The sequence below is a fragment of the Rhineura floridana genome, chromosome 5 (assembly GCF_030035675.1).
Source record: "Rhineura floridana isolate rRhiFlo1 chromosome 5, rRhiFlo1.hap2, whole genome shotgun sequence".
Taxonomy (NCBI): Eukaryota; Metazoa; Chordata; class Lepidosauria; order Squamata; family Rhineuridae; genus Rhineura; species Rhineura floridana.
In genome coordinates this window covers 136,625,856-136,643,570 of record NC_084484.1, presented here as the reverse complement: position 1 = coordinate 136,643,570, position 17,715 = coordinate 136,625,856, and positions in this window count along the sequence as shown.

The window sequence follows — 17,715 nt, the reverse complement described above, 5'->3', positions numbered from 1 at the left end:
TGGGCTCTAGATATTTTATGGGGCAGGCCCTAGTGATGTCATTATGCATGATGCATTAAGGATTAACTACACTTGCTTGGAGCATACCACTCAAACAAACAAAAATTATCTGATTGGAAATTAAAACAGAAACCTTAGCTAAATAAGGGTGTTCCCAGGTCCACCTGAAGTGAAGGGATAATTCCTTCTCATCTGCATAGGGAGCCTGGGTAGGGAACATTTAATCTAGCCTACCTGCTTCTAGCAAGAAGGGTATAAGTGTCCTCAGGCCAGGCCAATCACCAGAAGGCCATTGTAGGAAGAAGGGATTCTAGTGTGTGGAGATGTTAGATGGAAGCACTCAAGAGTAAAGATGGATGTCCCTAAAGGCTACAATTCTAGAAACACTTACGAAGGGGCTAAGATTGTGTGGTTGGTAAAACTTGACTAGGGATCCACTGCAACAATATCCATATTCAAGCAGGATTGGCAACCCCCTGCTTGCCCCCACCTTTTAACTTGACTGCTCCAAACTTCTTTACTGACTTGACTCTTTACTTCAGAAAGATGTTTGAGAAATGAGTAAGAGTTAAGAAGATTCTCCATCTCTTTCTGCCTATCTTGTGGGCTGCTATAAACTCACTTTGACAGCCAACCCAATTCCAGTGCGTAATAATTAACAGAGAAAACACACACGGTTTGGTCTACCTTCACAAGCAGTAGCTTGGGAACAACAGTGATTGAAGCCACACTTCCCAGTATGTGAATTGGGCAAGAAACAAACTATTGGGCAAGAAATAAATTGTCATGCAACCAATAAGGTGAATCATCAGTGGGTTTCAGGGGGTTGAGCTAAGCACACGGAACCAGTGTTGTTGCTTCAATGGATATAAGGGAGTGAGGTTAAAAGTGAATGAAATGCAAACAGACAAACAACAACAAAAAGCAATTATTATTTTCTAAATGCAATACAATATCAACCAAAATAAGATTTCTATGAGTAAGGCAGAAAACTCAACATACCACAACCAGTCAGGATTCCTAAACAAAAACAAAAACTAAAAAAATTATGGCAGCCAGTCAGCCAAGGTCACAAAAATCCCCATGCAGCATAACGTGACCTGAGGGCTGCAGTTAGTACAGAATGCTGTGGCACTATTGCTGACATGAGTGAGATCCTATCAGCACATAATACCTCTGCTTTGAAATCTGCACTGGTTGCTGATTTGCTACCAGGCCAGGTTCAAGGTGTGCTTTCCATGTTATGGGTGCCACATAGTACTTGTTCTGCTATTGTAAGAAACTGATTGTTTAGTGTGGCAGCACCTACTCTTTAGAATTCCCTGGCCATTGACATCAGGCAGATGCCTTCATTGTACTCTTTTTGGCACCTGCTAAAGACACTTTTGTTTAGGAAAGCCTACCCAGGCATGTAGAAGCTATTATGTTTTTTATTTGTTTTTAACTCATTGTTGGTTTTATTATTGTTTTATTATATCTTTAAATACTTGTCCATGATTCCGACCACAGAATCATGGGAACTGTAACTGTGAGGGGGGAACTACACTTCCCAGGATTCTTTGGGGAAAGTCATGTGCTTTAAATGTGAGTTGGATGTGCTTTAAATGTATTATGTGGATGGATCTACTTCATAAACTTCGCCTGCATATAAGTAGTTTCAATTAATTTTTTAAAATGGAAATCAGCTACAAAGTTTACTCAGTGGCCATAGGCTACTCACCATTTCTCAGTCTAATCTGTCCCTCAGGGTGAAAACAACAGAGGGGAATCAAGACCACCCCAAGGAAGAAGAGTACAGTAGAGGAAATAATAATTTACAACCATAGAGTGAAATCAGATATTTATTGGGACATAGTATGAATAAATATTTATATAAGCATTACTGTCAAAATATTTATTATTTACACAATCTGTAAAGATATTTATAGGGTAATCCTATTCATGTTTACTCAGAAGCAAGTCCTAATGTATTCAATGGGGCTTATTCAAACAGGGAAGTGTGCACAGAACTGCAAACTCTCATGATAAGGAACTTCACTCATTCAACCCAAAGTTCAGAATCATGCCACTTTAAGCTGTTTTGCAACTGTTTTATGCTTGTGTTTATGCAATTTAAGTGATTTATTTCTTGTTGTGAGCCGGCTTAGTTTCCAATCAGCAACCCTACCTCACAGGGATGTTGGAAAGATTACACACACTTTGAAGATGTAAAATACATACACCTCATATACTTGTTTATCGTCAAAGCCAGTTGTCATTGCAGAATATTTTATAAAAATTAAAATCAGTATTAGTTCCCCACAAAATAAAAGAAGAGAAACCAAAGGAAGCCCTGCCTGTTTTTAAAAAATAGGATTGAATGGGGAGAGAAAGATTTACAACACAAACACAATCCTTTGCAATGTTCACTCGAAAGTCCCATTAATTTACAGTACAATCCTAACCATGTCTACTCAAAAGTAAGTCCTATTGAATTCAATGGGGCTTACTCCCAGTTTGTGGATTAGCACTGTAGCTCTACTCCCAGAAAAGTGAGTATAGGATTAAAGTTTCATATTGGGAAGGTTTTCAAAACACTGCCCTGTTCAACAGCCCAGGAAAATTTAAACTTGCTTGATTCCTCATAATTAGAAAAGCATAACGTATTTAGATCTCCTAAACACAGAATTTTTTTTGCTACTGCTGAAAGTTATAAACTTACTTATGAGATTTTCAGACAAGCAGAAACAAACGACAGTTCTCTTGCCTTGCAATGGATTCCAGCTATTGCCTGGAGGTCAACAAATCCCTTGTCAATCACTACCTTGATTTCACGTATATGCTCCAAACCTAAAAGGACGGGGTTACAGCAGCCAGCTACAAGCTCATTTAACAAGTTGCGGGGGGGGCTATCGTTGACATATATATTTCTTGAACCAGACCACCTAGAAACTTAGGGTTTGTTTTTGTTTTTTTAAATGAAAGCTGAGAGTCCAGAGATTGAGGTGACTCACCTGGAGACCAAGAGAGGACCTCAAAAATCCGGAGTCTCCAGGCAAAAACTGGAGACCTGGTTATTTATTATATACAAAGCTAGATGGTAGCAAATGGCCTGAGTGCTATAAGGCAGTTTCCTTTGTTTCTAAAAGTGGAAAGAGACTCAAAGGCCACAGTAACTCCAAAATTTATTTACGTATTTTATTTACAACATTTATATAACACTTTATTGTAAAAACCTCAAAGCTGTTCACAGAAGGAATTTTAAAAGAAATTATTGGCAGAAACAGTTCAAGACAAGTATTTAAAGATATAATAAAACAATAATAAAACCAACAATGAGTTAAAAACAAATAAAAAACATAATAGCTTCTACATGCCTGGGTAGGCTTTCCTAAACAAAAATGTCTTTAGCAGGTGCCAAAAAGAGTACAATGAAGGCATCTGCCTGATGTCAATGGCCAGGGAAATATTTATTATTCCCTGTTATTTATTATATACAAAGCACTGGGGCAGCATCGGCGCCAAAGGGCAGCCAGGTTGGGCCTTGGCTGAGGGCCCCTTAAGAGCCCCTCCTTAGGGTGTGGGGGTATGGTCGACTCTCGACCCTGCTGCAGGTCACAAAGATGGAGCTCCTAGCCCCCCCCACAGACCTTGCAGGCACACAGCCCCTGCCCATTCCACCTACATCTCCCTTTCTTTGAATGCCCTGCGTGCTGTGCACGCAGCTGCCATCAACCAAGATAGCAGCAGAGGCTTCTCTAAGGGGCTGATGCCCCTACCACCATCTTGATCGATGGCAGGTATGTCATGCACTCAGCATAGTGTGCATGCGTGCCATCAACAAAGATGGTGGCAGGGGTATCAGCCCCTTAGAGAAGACTCCACCACCATCTTGGTTGATGGCAGCGACCTGCATGCCCACCGTGCAGGGCACTCACAGAAAAAGAGAAGAAGTAGGTGGAGCGGTCCCACATGGTCTGTGAGGGAGGGCTGGGAGCACAGGGCCCGGGGCAGACTGGCGTCCAAGTGCCCAGTTACACCTGGCACTGGCCCTGCACTGGGGAATGACCATGACTCAATGGTAGTGCACTGCACATGCACTGAATGTAAAATGTCCCAGGTTTATTCCAGGTTGATTGGGCAGGGAAAGATTTCTGTTTGAAACACTGAAGAGTCACTGTCAGTCAGTGTAAACAATACTGAGCTAGATGGTCTGACTTGACATAAAGTGACTTCCTGTGCTCGTTGCACATGCACAATTTGCCTCAGCTTTCAGTTCCTTCAGTTGAGCTACATCCTTTCCCAGCCTCTGCATTAATGATGTCCTAGGGATGAAGGAAAGATTAGTTCAGTTTACATATTAATGCGGCCTTACTGAATTCAAACTTCCCAAACCAATACACAAACTGAACCATAGCTCTTCTTCAAAATTTGCACTACTCCACATTTTGCCCCCTCCCCACAAAAAAAAACTTGGGGAGGGAACATGATTTCTGTTTTCCCTCCTCAAAACAGTAAAGTCTGTACCATCCAATAAAATAAAAGTTATATTTATATGGTGTCTAACCAAAATATGCATATGTAGTTTTGGGTATTGGTAAAGCACTGACACACACACATTCTCTCCAAAAACACTCTTACTTGTACAATTATAAGATCAATATTTATTTGAGTTTGTTTTTGCAAATGCAAAATAGTTCATGTGGACAACACAAAAAAAACAACTTGATGCAATCATATGGACAATTACTTCAAGACTGCTTTTTTTGCATGTTTTATTAATATACAGATGTATGTCGGGGGGCAGCCAGACCTGTAGATGCCTCCCCTTCTGGAAATGCTGCAGGCTAGACTGTGATATCTGTCAGCTCTTATAACCCACTGATGACCTCATACACAGATGCTAAGGTCTCACCCAAGAGCCCGCTGCAGCAGCAGCAGCAGTAAGCTGGCTGAGGGCAGGGCTGCTTATCAGCGATGGACTATTTAAATGAATCAAAGAGAAATTGGAGGTGAGGGCTAAAGGAGAAGGGGTCTGGAACAAAAAGGGAGGGAGGAGGGAAAGGAAAGTGTCACACTGAGGAGAGAGGAGCAAGTTGCAGTATGAAGACCTAAGGCTTCAAACTTTTGCCCCAAAGACCTAGGAAGGAAGTGTGTCACTCTGGAAAGTTAAAGTGGTTAAGTGCTGTGGGAGGAAGGCAAGGCCATGGAGAAGTTGTACCAACTGTTGCCAACAAGGGGCAAGACCAAAAGACTAACAGAATGGGGGAAATCCTCTCATCCTTAATGTTGTCCATGAGCTGTAAAGCCAGTGTAGGTGACCTACGGTCATATCCCTGCTCCTCCACAAACTGATCAGGTGATCCCATTCTCCTAACTGTATAGTGATCTTATATGGCTGCCCTACAACACCAGGGTTAGTTTGTAAATATATGAGATAAGCAGAACAATCCTAAGCATGGCTACTCAAGCTCAATGGGACTGATTTTCTAGTAAATGGGCTTTAATTGCAGCCAAGAACTGGACAATATTTTGCATAGTGAAAGTGCTCTAGAAATATTAAATAATATAATTAATAGACTCTACCAAGCTTTGTTTCCTCAGACTTTCCCTTAAGCAGACAAATGTAATAAGATTATTACTGATTAATATTGGATGGAAAATGCTGCTTATTGACAATTTCCTTCAAGTTCTGAAAGAAAGAAAAAAATATTTTTCTTTAAAAGAAAATTCTTCTTAAATCAGGAACGAGGATCTTAAGACATTTTAACATTGTGCATAAATATAAACAAATTATAGCAAGAATAAAATGAACTAATGTGATGTTGACAATCTTATGTTGTATTATTATTGAATATATAACAAAGACAAACTACAGTTGATAATTAATCTTGAATAATTGGCTCTCCTAACCTGAAAGTGTGAGATCATTCAGAGACATGACTTGCAAAGGAAAGGGCTTGTTAAACGCCTCCAAAGATTATCAATAACTGGAAAAAATGCAGAGAAATACAATAAAGTCATACAGCTAACATGTAATATGATTTTTTTTTCTGAAAGGGCTTCTCAAGTATTGACAGAGCCCTCAATGCATAACCAAATTACTGATGAACAGATGTGGGCTGCAAGCTAATGGTCTCTCCTGAATCTAAGCATCTTTTAAGCTAACATAGCTGCAAGGCTCCCTAGGCTGCTTTTCCCCCAGTTCCATTTTAGAAAACATTAGAAAAAGTCGACACCCAGGAGACAATAAGAGAAAAAGAAATTATAGGAAATGTATGAGGCCTGAAGAGTTATCAGCTTGTTGGTTGTATCATTGTCCGAAAGAAAGACACCCCCCCCAAAAAAAACCCATGAAGAGAAAAAAAGTGCTGTGGACCATGCTGGACATGATTAAAGAGGATACACAGCAACTGTCAAAGCAAATATCAGGGAACATTAATAACTTTATAGCTCACTGTGAGACTGCCAAGAAAACAGGAACATTTCTCCTGAAGTAATTGTCACATGCAGACCCCTTGCAGCCTGGTTTTGTGCTTATCGCCTCCTGTTGAACCCAAGAGTTACTCTGTTTGCTATACAGACAGGCACCCACTGGTCATTCTCTCCTCATGGTTGAAAGAGCATTGGGGGGAGAGAATGGGCCAAGCTTGGTGCCCCTGTCATTGCATCCCCTGATGGCCACACATTCCACCATCCACATATTGAGGGGGTTAAGCCTCTTGTGTGTGTGCCCCCCCCCCATGATTTGGAATCCTGATGCTAAGAGTTCTTGTATTGCCCAGGCCAAGTTGTAATGCCCAAGGATAAGGGTTTTTTTTTTTGCAGATTTTGATACAATAACAATGCAGATGGTGTGAAAAGTCACAGGTTTATTAACTACTAAGCAAAGTATAGAGATATAGAAAGTGAAGCACTCAATCTTACATTCCTTCTATTGTCGGGGAACCCTTCAGAACAACAATGAATGGACTCCTGCTCGGGTCTACACTGATTTCCAACATGGAATGCTTTTACAGGGCTTTTCATACTGTTAAATGCTAATGAGCCACACCTGCTTTTGGGAGGGTTGTGACCATGTTTATGTTTTCCACAAGGCTTAGACAGTGCTTAGTCTAGCATATTCTTCCAGGATATTTCAGTGTCATTCTTTCCAACACCCCTTTGTACTTGCAAAGTCTTAACCAAAGTTTGAGGCCTAGGAATTTTTAATCCACAGTAGCTATGACAGATAACTCATGGGAAACAGCAAAGATCTGTTGCTGACTAGTGAGTTTCCCCAATTTTAGCAAAAGGTGCACAGCATGAAGTAATGAGCTCATCTCATAGGAAGAGCCTAATGGTCTACATCAAAGGGAGATGTTTCCTAGTTGTTTACCTTATTGTTTTACCACCATTAATGATTTCATTATAGTAGCCACCACATAGCTGATAAGACATCTGTTACCTAGTGCAGTCTCTCATGATGAGTGCTGAGCTTGCAGCCTACAGCCTAGCACTATGAGAATTGCAGGAAAGCTAATTTAGCTCCTTCAGGAAGGCATTTTACTTGTCAGCTCTAGTTAACGATATAAGCGTCATATAATGACTCCTAATAAGCATGGGTTCAGGCCCCTAAATACACCAGAAATGTTAAAGGGAACATTGCATACATCTCTTATATGGCAATACCAGTCAGAGAATATCTGGCATTAAACCATTATATGGGTCAGATAATATCAGGCATTAACCAATTATATGCATTCTGGCCTAAAAAGTATCCCTAAGTATGAAATGAGCAAGTGTTGTGCACCAACCTAAGCCTCCTCAAAATACAATAGTCTTGTGGATATGTGGCACTACAGTTCTATATCACATGGGGAATTTATGCACATATAGCATGCTCCCTGCTTCAGATCTTTGACCCCAGTGCATGGACAGTACAGGCTGGGGTCAGCAGGGCATGAAATGATGAGAGAAGGGACAACAAGTGAAGCACCAAGTGTGTGAGGGGAGAATGACTGAAGACAGCTATGAAGTTCCATTTAAATGAAGGAAGCTGACATGATACACAAGATCTCCCATCCTCAAAAACTGCAGCAATGCAGTATGGATGATGGCATCCTAGCCACTGAATCTGACCAAGCATGAACTACCACTACTTACAATGTGAATCAGCACTAAACCATGCTACTTGTTTGCCACTGTCAACAGATGATCCCCCAAATTAGTTCCATGCTGGCTATATTTTGCAAACCTGTTGTGCTTACAGTAGCTGTATTGTAAATGATAATGGCATGAACCAAAGGTTGTATCCAGAGTATCACTAGGTGAATGTTCAATCAGCGCAAGGATTTCTGCTTATGTAAGGGAATGTTCTCTCACTCTCCTCCCTCCAGCTGCCTCCCAGATCTGTTGTAGGGGTTCCCCCAGTCCTCTGGAGCAGATTTGGGTAAGGCAAATGTGCATCTGTGGGTGGAAGAAAGGGGGAAAGTTTTGGTCAAGTGAAAATCTGTGCGCTGATGGGATGCATTAGTAGAATACCGCCCAAAATGCCCCTCAAATTTTGTTGTGATATTTGTGAAATAATTTCCCACATGAGTGGAAGTATGTAAATAATGTAGCTTATTTTGGAGCGGGGGGGGGAGAAATTGCTATTCACTTTATTTATTTTGAAGACATATACACTGCTTGTCAGTCAAATGATTCTCAAGGCATCTTACAAGGAACAGGTAATAATACAAAAATCCCAAAACTTACACATCTGCACACACATGCTCAGCCTAGCAACCTTAAGTCACCTGACTGATGGTTGGGGCCAGAACATGCTCATATTCTACCAAGGAGACAGAGGCTGCAACCTCTCATTAGAAAGAACTTTAATACTATTCACTCTGAGAACTAGCTTTCCTATAATTAGCGCAACTAAAATGTTTAGGGTTCAGCAAATATATATATGAAAGATTAGTCCTGACTGCATTGCTTATCTGTCATAAATATATTTATGTTTGCACTTTGGGGTAAAGAGGATTGGGTGGAAGGAATAAAAAGATTTGGCATGGATACCACATTTGGAAGACTTTCTAATGAGATTACTTTAAAGACTCTGTCTTATGGACAGACTTTGAGTAAATCCAGAAACACTAATGGATGAGATCATGCTTTCTTTTTTTCCAGTGAGAAATCGTGCCAGTTTCAAAATATGTGAATAAAATTCACCAGGTTTCTGATTAATTCAGGGTGTCCAAATTGGTATGTAGAGTTACATATCTCAAAGGTCACACGAACGAATTTTCAGAATTTCAGAATAAAGTAGAAAGTCAGTTTTATATCATTGTAATATACCTTGATTTGCATGTGAAAATGGGACAAAATTTCATGGACGTTTTAAATTTCCTCTTTCAAAATCCAAAAATATTATGGATTTTTATTATTGTTTTAATGGACTTTGACTCAAATAGGAAGGCTTTTTCTTCTGTTCATCGGATTCTACATACATAAAGTCAGAAGAGCAAGGTTATTAGATATGCTTTACAAAGAGGAAATGGTAAGGCAAAGATAGCCTGCCTGAAGTTACAGTTTATAGATTAGAAAGAGGCACAAACAAAAAACAGAGACAGTTTGTGTAAATTTAATAAATAATAATAATAAATTACCTGCAATCAAGCTGCAGCTAAATGAGCTTCTTGATGAGGAAAGCACATTTATATTGTTTACAGCTGGGGGGGGTAGGGTTGCCAGGTTCCTGGCCTGAGACTGATCCTGTATCTTTAGGAGAAGAGAAAGTCAGCCAAGTGCAGGTGTTCTTGCGACACTGTAATGAGAAAAACCACAAGGTGGAATTCTCCCTTCCCCATGCACAACTTTTAAAGATACAGAAGACCTCTTGGAGGCCGGGCAGGAGGAAGGGAGAATTCCACATTGTGGTTTTTCCCATTACAGAGTTGCAAGAACACCTGCACTTGGCTGACTTTCTCTTCTCCTAAAGATACAGGATCAATCTCAGGCCAGGAACCTGGCAACCCTACTGGGGCAGGGGTGTTAACAACAATGAAGTTGAAGGTGTGGCTGGGTATATATAAGTAAAGTTATGGATGCATTTAATAAGGGAAACTAGGGAACAAACCAACTAAACTGACAGCCTTTCTTTAATTTCTCCAAAATTTCATGTGCCAGATCCACCAAACTATTGTGATATACAGATGCCTGGTGGAAGGGAACGCAGAGGAGCACATCAGATGGAGTACCAGGGTAATAGACTGACCTCTGGCTGAAGATACTTTGTTAAAGCTCATGGTGTTTTACAAGAATTTATTCTATAAACACCCATTTTATTATTATCTGTTGAGCCTAATATTGCTAGAGGGAGTGAACATAGGAAGCTGCCTTATAGTGAGTGAAATCATTGGTCCATCTAGCTCAGTATTGTCTACACTGACTGACAGCAGCTCGCATGGTGTCAGGCAGGAGTTTCTATCTGTAGATGCTGAGGATTGAACCTGAGACCTTCTGCATGCAAGGCAGATGTTCTCCCACTGAGCTACAGGCTTTCCCCAAGAGATATGTGGACACAGGGATCGGGAACATAAGGAATTTATACTGAATCAGACCACTGGTCCAACTAGTTCAGTATTGTCTACACTGACTGGCAGTGGCTCTCCAGGGTTTCCAGGGAGGGGACACTCCCACCCCTACCTCAAGATGCTGTGGGTTGAACCTGGGACCTTCAACATGCAAAGCAGATGCACTGTCACTGAGCTATGGCCCTTCCCTACATGTATGTATGCATATGAATTTCTGAATCAGCACAGCTACCTGCATTTCGGGGTACTCCTTGGGAGTCTAGGTGCAATGGCTATCATGATCTCTTCATTCATTATTCCTTCCTCCTTCCCTTTTTTTCTTATCCAAAAGGATACCTCAGTGTAGAAGTAAGGCCAAACTACCTATATTTAACACTAGAGAGAAATGTTTTGTTTCACTCTCGTCCATCCCCACCACCAACATATATAGGGTAATATTCTTTTGGCAGCCCTTTCAAAGGACAATGAAAGGATGTGTATATTTAGCAATGAAGGCAGAAAGTCACACAAAACACCGAAGACATACGAAGACTTCAAATATGAAGCATCACATTTCCTCCTTACTGGTTGCTCCATATACATTTTTTCTTTTCTTGTTTTCATTCAGCATAGCATTCATTGGTTTCATTGAATGCAGGCCATTGTCTAATCCAATTGAATGGACTGACTTTAAAGACTGCAATTTTTGAAAACACATCAAGTAAAGCTATCTTTCATTTCATTCTTGTTGTACTGGAATGTTAGACATAACAAGGTAGACAAAGGCAGTGCATAAAAGGGATTTTTACTGGCAGTCAGAAAAGTACAAGTATATGTAGAGAGAGATAATACTCTGCTGACATGTCCACTTATCTTGATTCCTCCCTCCCATCCCTTCATACATAAACTTCAACAGGAAGAGAATTTGCAAAACAAAACTGAGTCTCCATCCTCTGAAACTAAAATAGATTGGCGGGGGCAGGGGAGATGGAATTTTATTTAAATAATGTCCTTCAGGAGTTAAAGCTCCAATGTGTACACATTTTGACAATGGTTTTCAATGTGAATGATGTTGTTGCAGTTGGAACAATTAATAAGAAGACGCGCTTCAAAATGCTCCATAATCTTCTCTGTGAGCGATCAGCAAAGATCATTGCATTTCATCTTTTCTTCTCTACTCAACAATGGCCACTGGCAAACCTGCATGGGGCTGGGAAGTGGAGATTGCATTACACTGGGCTAGTTTATCAAAAAGCAAAGAGCTCATTTTAAATTGAGCATATGTTATTTGCATCTCATATCACTCCACTCCACAAAATGATATCCACGTGGATTCTAATGCCTTTTTATAATGTAGGAATTTGAGTGGGATGTACAGGCACCTGTTGTGTCTGTCTCACCTCTGAGGGCCCATCTGCAAAGGAGTTTGTCCCACTTCCAATTTAGCACAGACCACCACTGAAAGTTCAGAAGAATTGGCTTTTGTGCTGGTTATCAGAGGTTAGCAATTGGGACCAGTGTTTTGTGCATTTATTTATTTTAAAAAAATGTAAATGTACTGCCTTCAAGTTGATTCTGACTTATGGCGACCCTATGAATAAGGTTTTCATGAATCTGAGAGGCAGTGGCTGGCCCTAGGACACCCAGTGAGCTTCTTGGATGTGTGGGGATTCGAACCCTGGTCTCACAGGTTGTAGTCCAACACCTTAACCACTACACCACACTGGCTCTCATTTACAGTAGGGCCCCATTCATACAGCAGGTTACGTTCCTGACCCCCGCTGTAAAGCGAAAACCGCTGTAAAGCAGATCCAATTGACTTACATTGACCAAAATAGCGCCCGGCGGCAAAAAAAATGCTGTAAAAGCAGAACAAGCACTGTAAAGCGGGGCCTTTCTACAGTTCACAACCGCTGTATTAGCGGAACACTGTAAAGCGAAGCGCTGTAAAGCGGGGCCCTACTGTATTTATTAAATGTATATCCTGCCCTTTCTCCCAAAAGAGCCTCTGGGGGAACCTACTCAGACTAAACATCAAGGGATACAAGGACTGCAGAAACTAAATTGATGGATTGAAAAAGCTCTGATAGATGCACCTTAATCCATGAAGACAAGTTCTTTTCTTGCAAACTGACATTGTCTGGAAGAAATGGTTGTATGTGTACTATAATTATGGAATGAATCCTGTCTACGCGATTTAGAACTAGGAAGTATGAGACTGTGGGAAAAAATGATGTTCTTATTGTCCTCCACAGCTAACACCTGCAAGGCTGACTTAGAGGAGCTTTAGTGATTTGACAAATTTCACCCACCTGAAGTTAGCTCACTCTGAGCTCATGGCCATTCAGACTGCCAGCTCTAAGGAAGGAGGGTTTACAAGATCTAGAGTGATAAGTTATACTTGCGACAAACTCATGTGATAATAATGGACCTGAAGCACAACCAGAATGTATTAACAACTAATTCAGAGCTAAATGAGGAGTAGTAGCATCCAGTGTACTTTCCACCAGATAGGCCTTAGACCAGCTTTACCCAACTTGGTGTCCTCCAGATGTTTTGGACTCCAACTTCCATCAACCCCAGCTAGCATGGCCAATGGTCTGATCATGGTAGTTGTAATTCAAAACATCTGGAGGAAACCAGAATGGGGAACAGCTGGCACAGACAAACAGGTATGCCTGGCTTTCACTGGCTCTCTACAAGAAAGACACTGAAATAATTATATTAGATAAAACAAAGCAAGGCGGATTGGGCAACCTACAAAGCACCTTGGACTGTTCTGTTTTACAAAGCACTGATTTTGGATCTGAACCAAATCTTGGGTCAGTGCACACTTCTGGGATATACCACCACAGAAATATTTTTGAATCTACAAAAGAAAACTAAGGCTCAGTTCAACTACCCCCTTTAGGATGCACACCTTAATGTGGTGAGGGGGGTTGAGAGTGTTGAAGAAGCTGAGAGCAAGCCGTCAAGAGTCTAGACCAAGAGGCTAGACTCCTAGCAGGGGCACCCAAGGCGGAATGGTCAAAGCTGAGACACCAGACTAAGATGCATCCAAACTCAGAGGAAGGCAATGGTAAACCACCTCTGAATACCTCTTACCAAGAAAACCCTATGAACAGAGTATCCAAAATGCAACACGAGATAGTGCTGGAAGATGAGACACCCAGGTCAGAAGGCACTCACCAAACTACTGGGGAAGAACAAAGAACAACTACGAGTAGCACTGTGACTAATGACACAGCTGGGTCAAAGCCGAAAGGAAGCCCAGAGGCTGATGCGCACAGATGCGAAAGGAGAGTCTGGAGTTGTACAACGCACACAATAGGTACATGGAATGTGAGAAGCATGAACCAGGGAAAGTTAGAAATTGTCAAGCAAGAAATGGAATGTATCAACATGACAATACTTGGTGTGAGTGAATTAAAATGGACAGGAATGGGACATTTTCAATCAGGTAACTATACAAAATTTTCTGCAGGAAATGAGAAATCAAGAAGAAATGGGGTTGCTTTAATAGTGAGAAGTGATGTAGCAAAAGCAATTAGGAGCTGCAACGCAAGGTCTGAGTGAGTGATATCAATGAGATTTAGTGGGAAACCTATTGACATAACCATCATCCAAGTCTACACTCCAACAGCAAATGCAGAAGAAGAATTTCAGAGATTTCACACAGAAGTACAGGAGGAAGTTGATCACACACCAAAACAAGATGTGCTGATAATCATGAGGGACTGGAATGCAAAAGTAGGGAACAGAGAAGAACTAAGAATTGTGGGGAAATGGGGCTTAGGAGACAAAAATGAAGCAGGAGAAATACTTATTGAATTCTGTGAAGCCAATAATTTGTTTCTTGCGAATGCATTTTTTGAGCAACCAAAAAGACGACTGTACACTTGGACATCACCAAATGGTCAATATAGGAATAAAATTGATTATATAATTGGTAGCAGAAGATGGAGAAGTTCCATACTTTCAGCAAAAACAAGACCAGGAGCAGGTTGCGGTACAGATCATGAACTGGTCATATTGAAAATCAGAGTAAAGCTAAAGAAGAACAACAAAGCAATCATAATGCCAAAATACAATTTAAATAACATCCCAGAAGAATATATCAAATAAGGAACAGATTTGAGACTTTAAACTTAGTTGACAGAGAACCAGAAGAACTATGGAGTGAAGCAAGAGACATTATCAGGGAACAATGCAAAAAGACAATACCTCTAGTTAAAAAGAGAGAAAGACCTCAATGGATGACTGAAGAACCCCTTAAAAAGAGAGCCTTTTCTGTGGTGGCCCCCACTCTCTGGAACTCCCTCCCATGTGATCTTCGACATGCCCCTTCCCTAGATGTCTTCCACAAGGCCCTGAAGACGTGGCTATTCCAACAAGCCTTTGAGGTCCTTGGGATGGGTAAATCGCCATGAGTCTGTCATCTATCGTATGCTGTTAATATAATTTGCTTTTATATGTATTGATGACTGTCCAATATTTTTATCTATTGTTATTAATGTGATTGCATCTGATATTATTGTATTTTATCTTTTTTAATGTACGTCGCCTAGAGTGGCTAATTGCCAGATAGGCGACAAACAAATTAAATATTATTATTATTATTATTATTAAAGAGAGAAGGAAAGCAAAAGCAAAAGGTGATAGAAACATGGTCAGATCCCTAAATGCAACAATACAATGACTAGTAAGTAGGGACAAAGAGAACTACTACAATAGTTATTGTCTAGAAATAGAAGAGGACAACAAAAAGGGAAGAACAAGAGCCCTATTCCAAAAGATTAGAGAAATGAAAGGGAAATTTAAACCACGACTAGAGATGTTGAATAATCAACAGGGGAATACACTGACTGACCGAGATGAAATAAAGGGAAGATGGAAGCAATACACTGAAGAACTCTGTAAAAGAGATGCCAGGATGACAGATTCATTCACAGAGGAACCATATGATGAAGAACCAGCAATTTTAGAATGTGAGGTGAAAGCTGCTCTTAAACTACTTGGAAGAAACAAATCACCAGGAACAGACTGCATACCAGTAGAGTTGCTACAAGCTGCTGAGACTGAATCTGTCCAAATTTTGACAAAAAATATTGTCAAGAAATATGGAAAACTAAGCAATGGCCCACAGACTCGAAGCGTTCAATATACATCCCAATTCCAAAGAAAGGGGATCCCAGAGAATACTGTGTAGATCATGAAAAACTATGGAATGCTTTAAAAGAAATGGGGGTGCCACAGCATCTGATTGTCCTGATGCGCAACCTGTACTCTAGACAAGAGACTACTATAAGGACAGAGTATATAGAAACTGATTGGTTCCCAATCGGAAAGGGTGCGAGACAGGGGTGTGTTTATCACCTTATTTGTTTAATCTGTACGCAGAACATATCATAAGGAAAGCGGGATTGAACCAAGATGAAGGAGGTATGAAAATTGGAGGTAGAAATATCAATAATTTAAGATATGCAGATGATACCATACTACTAGCAGAAACCAGTAATGATTTGAAACGACTGCCGATGAAAGTTAAAGAGGAAAGCACAAAAACAGGACTACAGCTGAATGTCAAAAAGGCTAAAGTGATGATTTATGTAACTTTAAAGTTGACAATGAGGACATTGAACATGTCAAGGATTATCAATACCTTGGCACAGTCATTAACCAAAATGGAGACAATAGTCAAGAAATCATAAGGCGGCTAGGACTGGGGAGGTCAGCTATGAGAAACCTAGAAAAGGTCCTCAAATGCAAAGATGTATCACTGAACACCAAAGTCAGGATCATTCAGACCATGGTATTCCCAATTTCTATGTATGGATGTGAAAGTTGGACAGTGAAAAAAGCGGATAAGAGAAAAATCAACTCATTTGAAATGTGGTGTTGGAGGAGAGCTTTGCACATACCATGGACTGCGAAAAAGACAAATAATTGGGTGTTAGAACAAATTAAACCAGAACTGTCACTAGAAGCTAAAATGATGAAACTGAGGTTATCATACTTTGGACACATCATGAGAAGACATGATTCACTAGAAAAGACAATAATGCTGGGAAAAACAGAAGGGAGTAGAAAAAGAGGAAGGCCAAAGAAGAGATGGATTGATTCCATAAAGAAAGCCACAGACCTGAACTTACAAGATCTGAACAGGGTAGTTCACGACAGATGCTCTTGGAGGTCACTGATTCATGGGGTTGCCATAAGTCATAATCGACTTGAAGGCACATAACAAGAATACTAGTTCAACTATGGCTTGGTAGCCACTTGAAAATGAAACTGTGTGGTTACCATTTCTCACAGGAAGTTGTTTCTGTGAAACCTCTCCTAGCCTCCTGTGGTCCTTTCAACCATGCCAGCTAAAGGTGGGTTGCAGTGTTATGGTTGAAATCATTGCAGCCACATGAGAAGCTTCTGCTAACAAACACCTTCTTATATTCATCTGGTTGACAACTCTGAGAGCAGAATTCTGGACTTAATAGTTCTTTGGTCTGATCCAGCAAAGCTCTTTTTCTGTTCTTTTATACTTAAGTTACATAGAGAGAAATAGGGGAGGAACGAATCAATTATATTATGTAACATGGTAAACCCTATAATCTTTGACTTGTTTGTTCTTCTTCTGTTCAACCTTTTGCCAATAAACCCTAGTTCATTCACTTAGTCCATCCTCAGTTGGTGGGGCTTAATAGCCAAGCTCCATCCAGGGAGAGTCTCTTAACATTTTATTTCTCAAATGTCTGTCACCTAACAAGCAGATTGGATGTAAATATGCCCTTCTTGTGATGGTTGAGACCATGTGAATGATAGTACAAAAGAAGTAGACTCACTGAGAATGCTGAGGTTCTTAGTTTAGAGATTATTTAAAGTGGAATTATGAAGCCTTTAGGGAATTATTAGCACAATAAGGAAGAAATGTGATATTTGGCAATTAGATAATATTCCTTTGACCCGGAAGACATGAGGCATACCCAAAATATCTAAGCATATAACTCTGAGCCATACATGGCAATTGACGCTCACACCATCCAACATTTATGTGACATCCAAAATTAATAGTGCATATCTCTTTTGTGAAGTGGGGACTGTCTGCTTACTGCTAACATACCAAGTATACTTTTGGACTGGGCTTAATATTGTAAATGGGTCGTTGAAATATTGTAGCTGGGTTATTGGCAACAGGGTG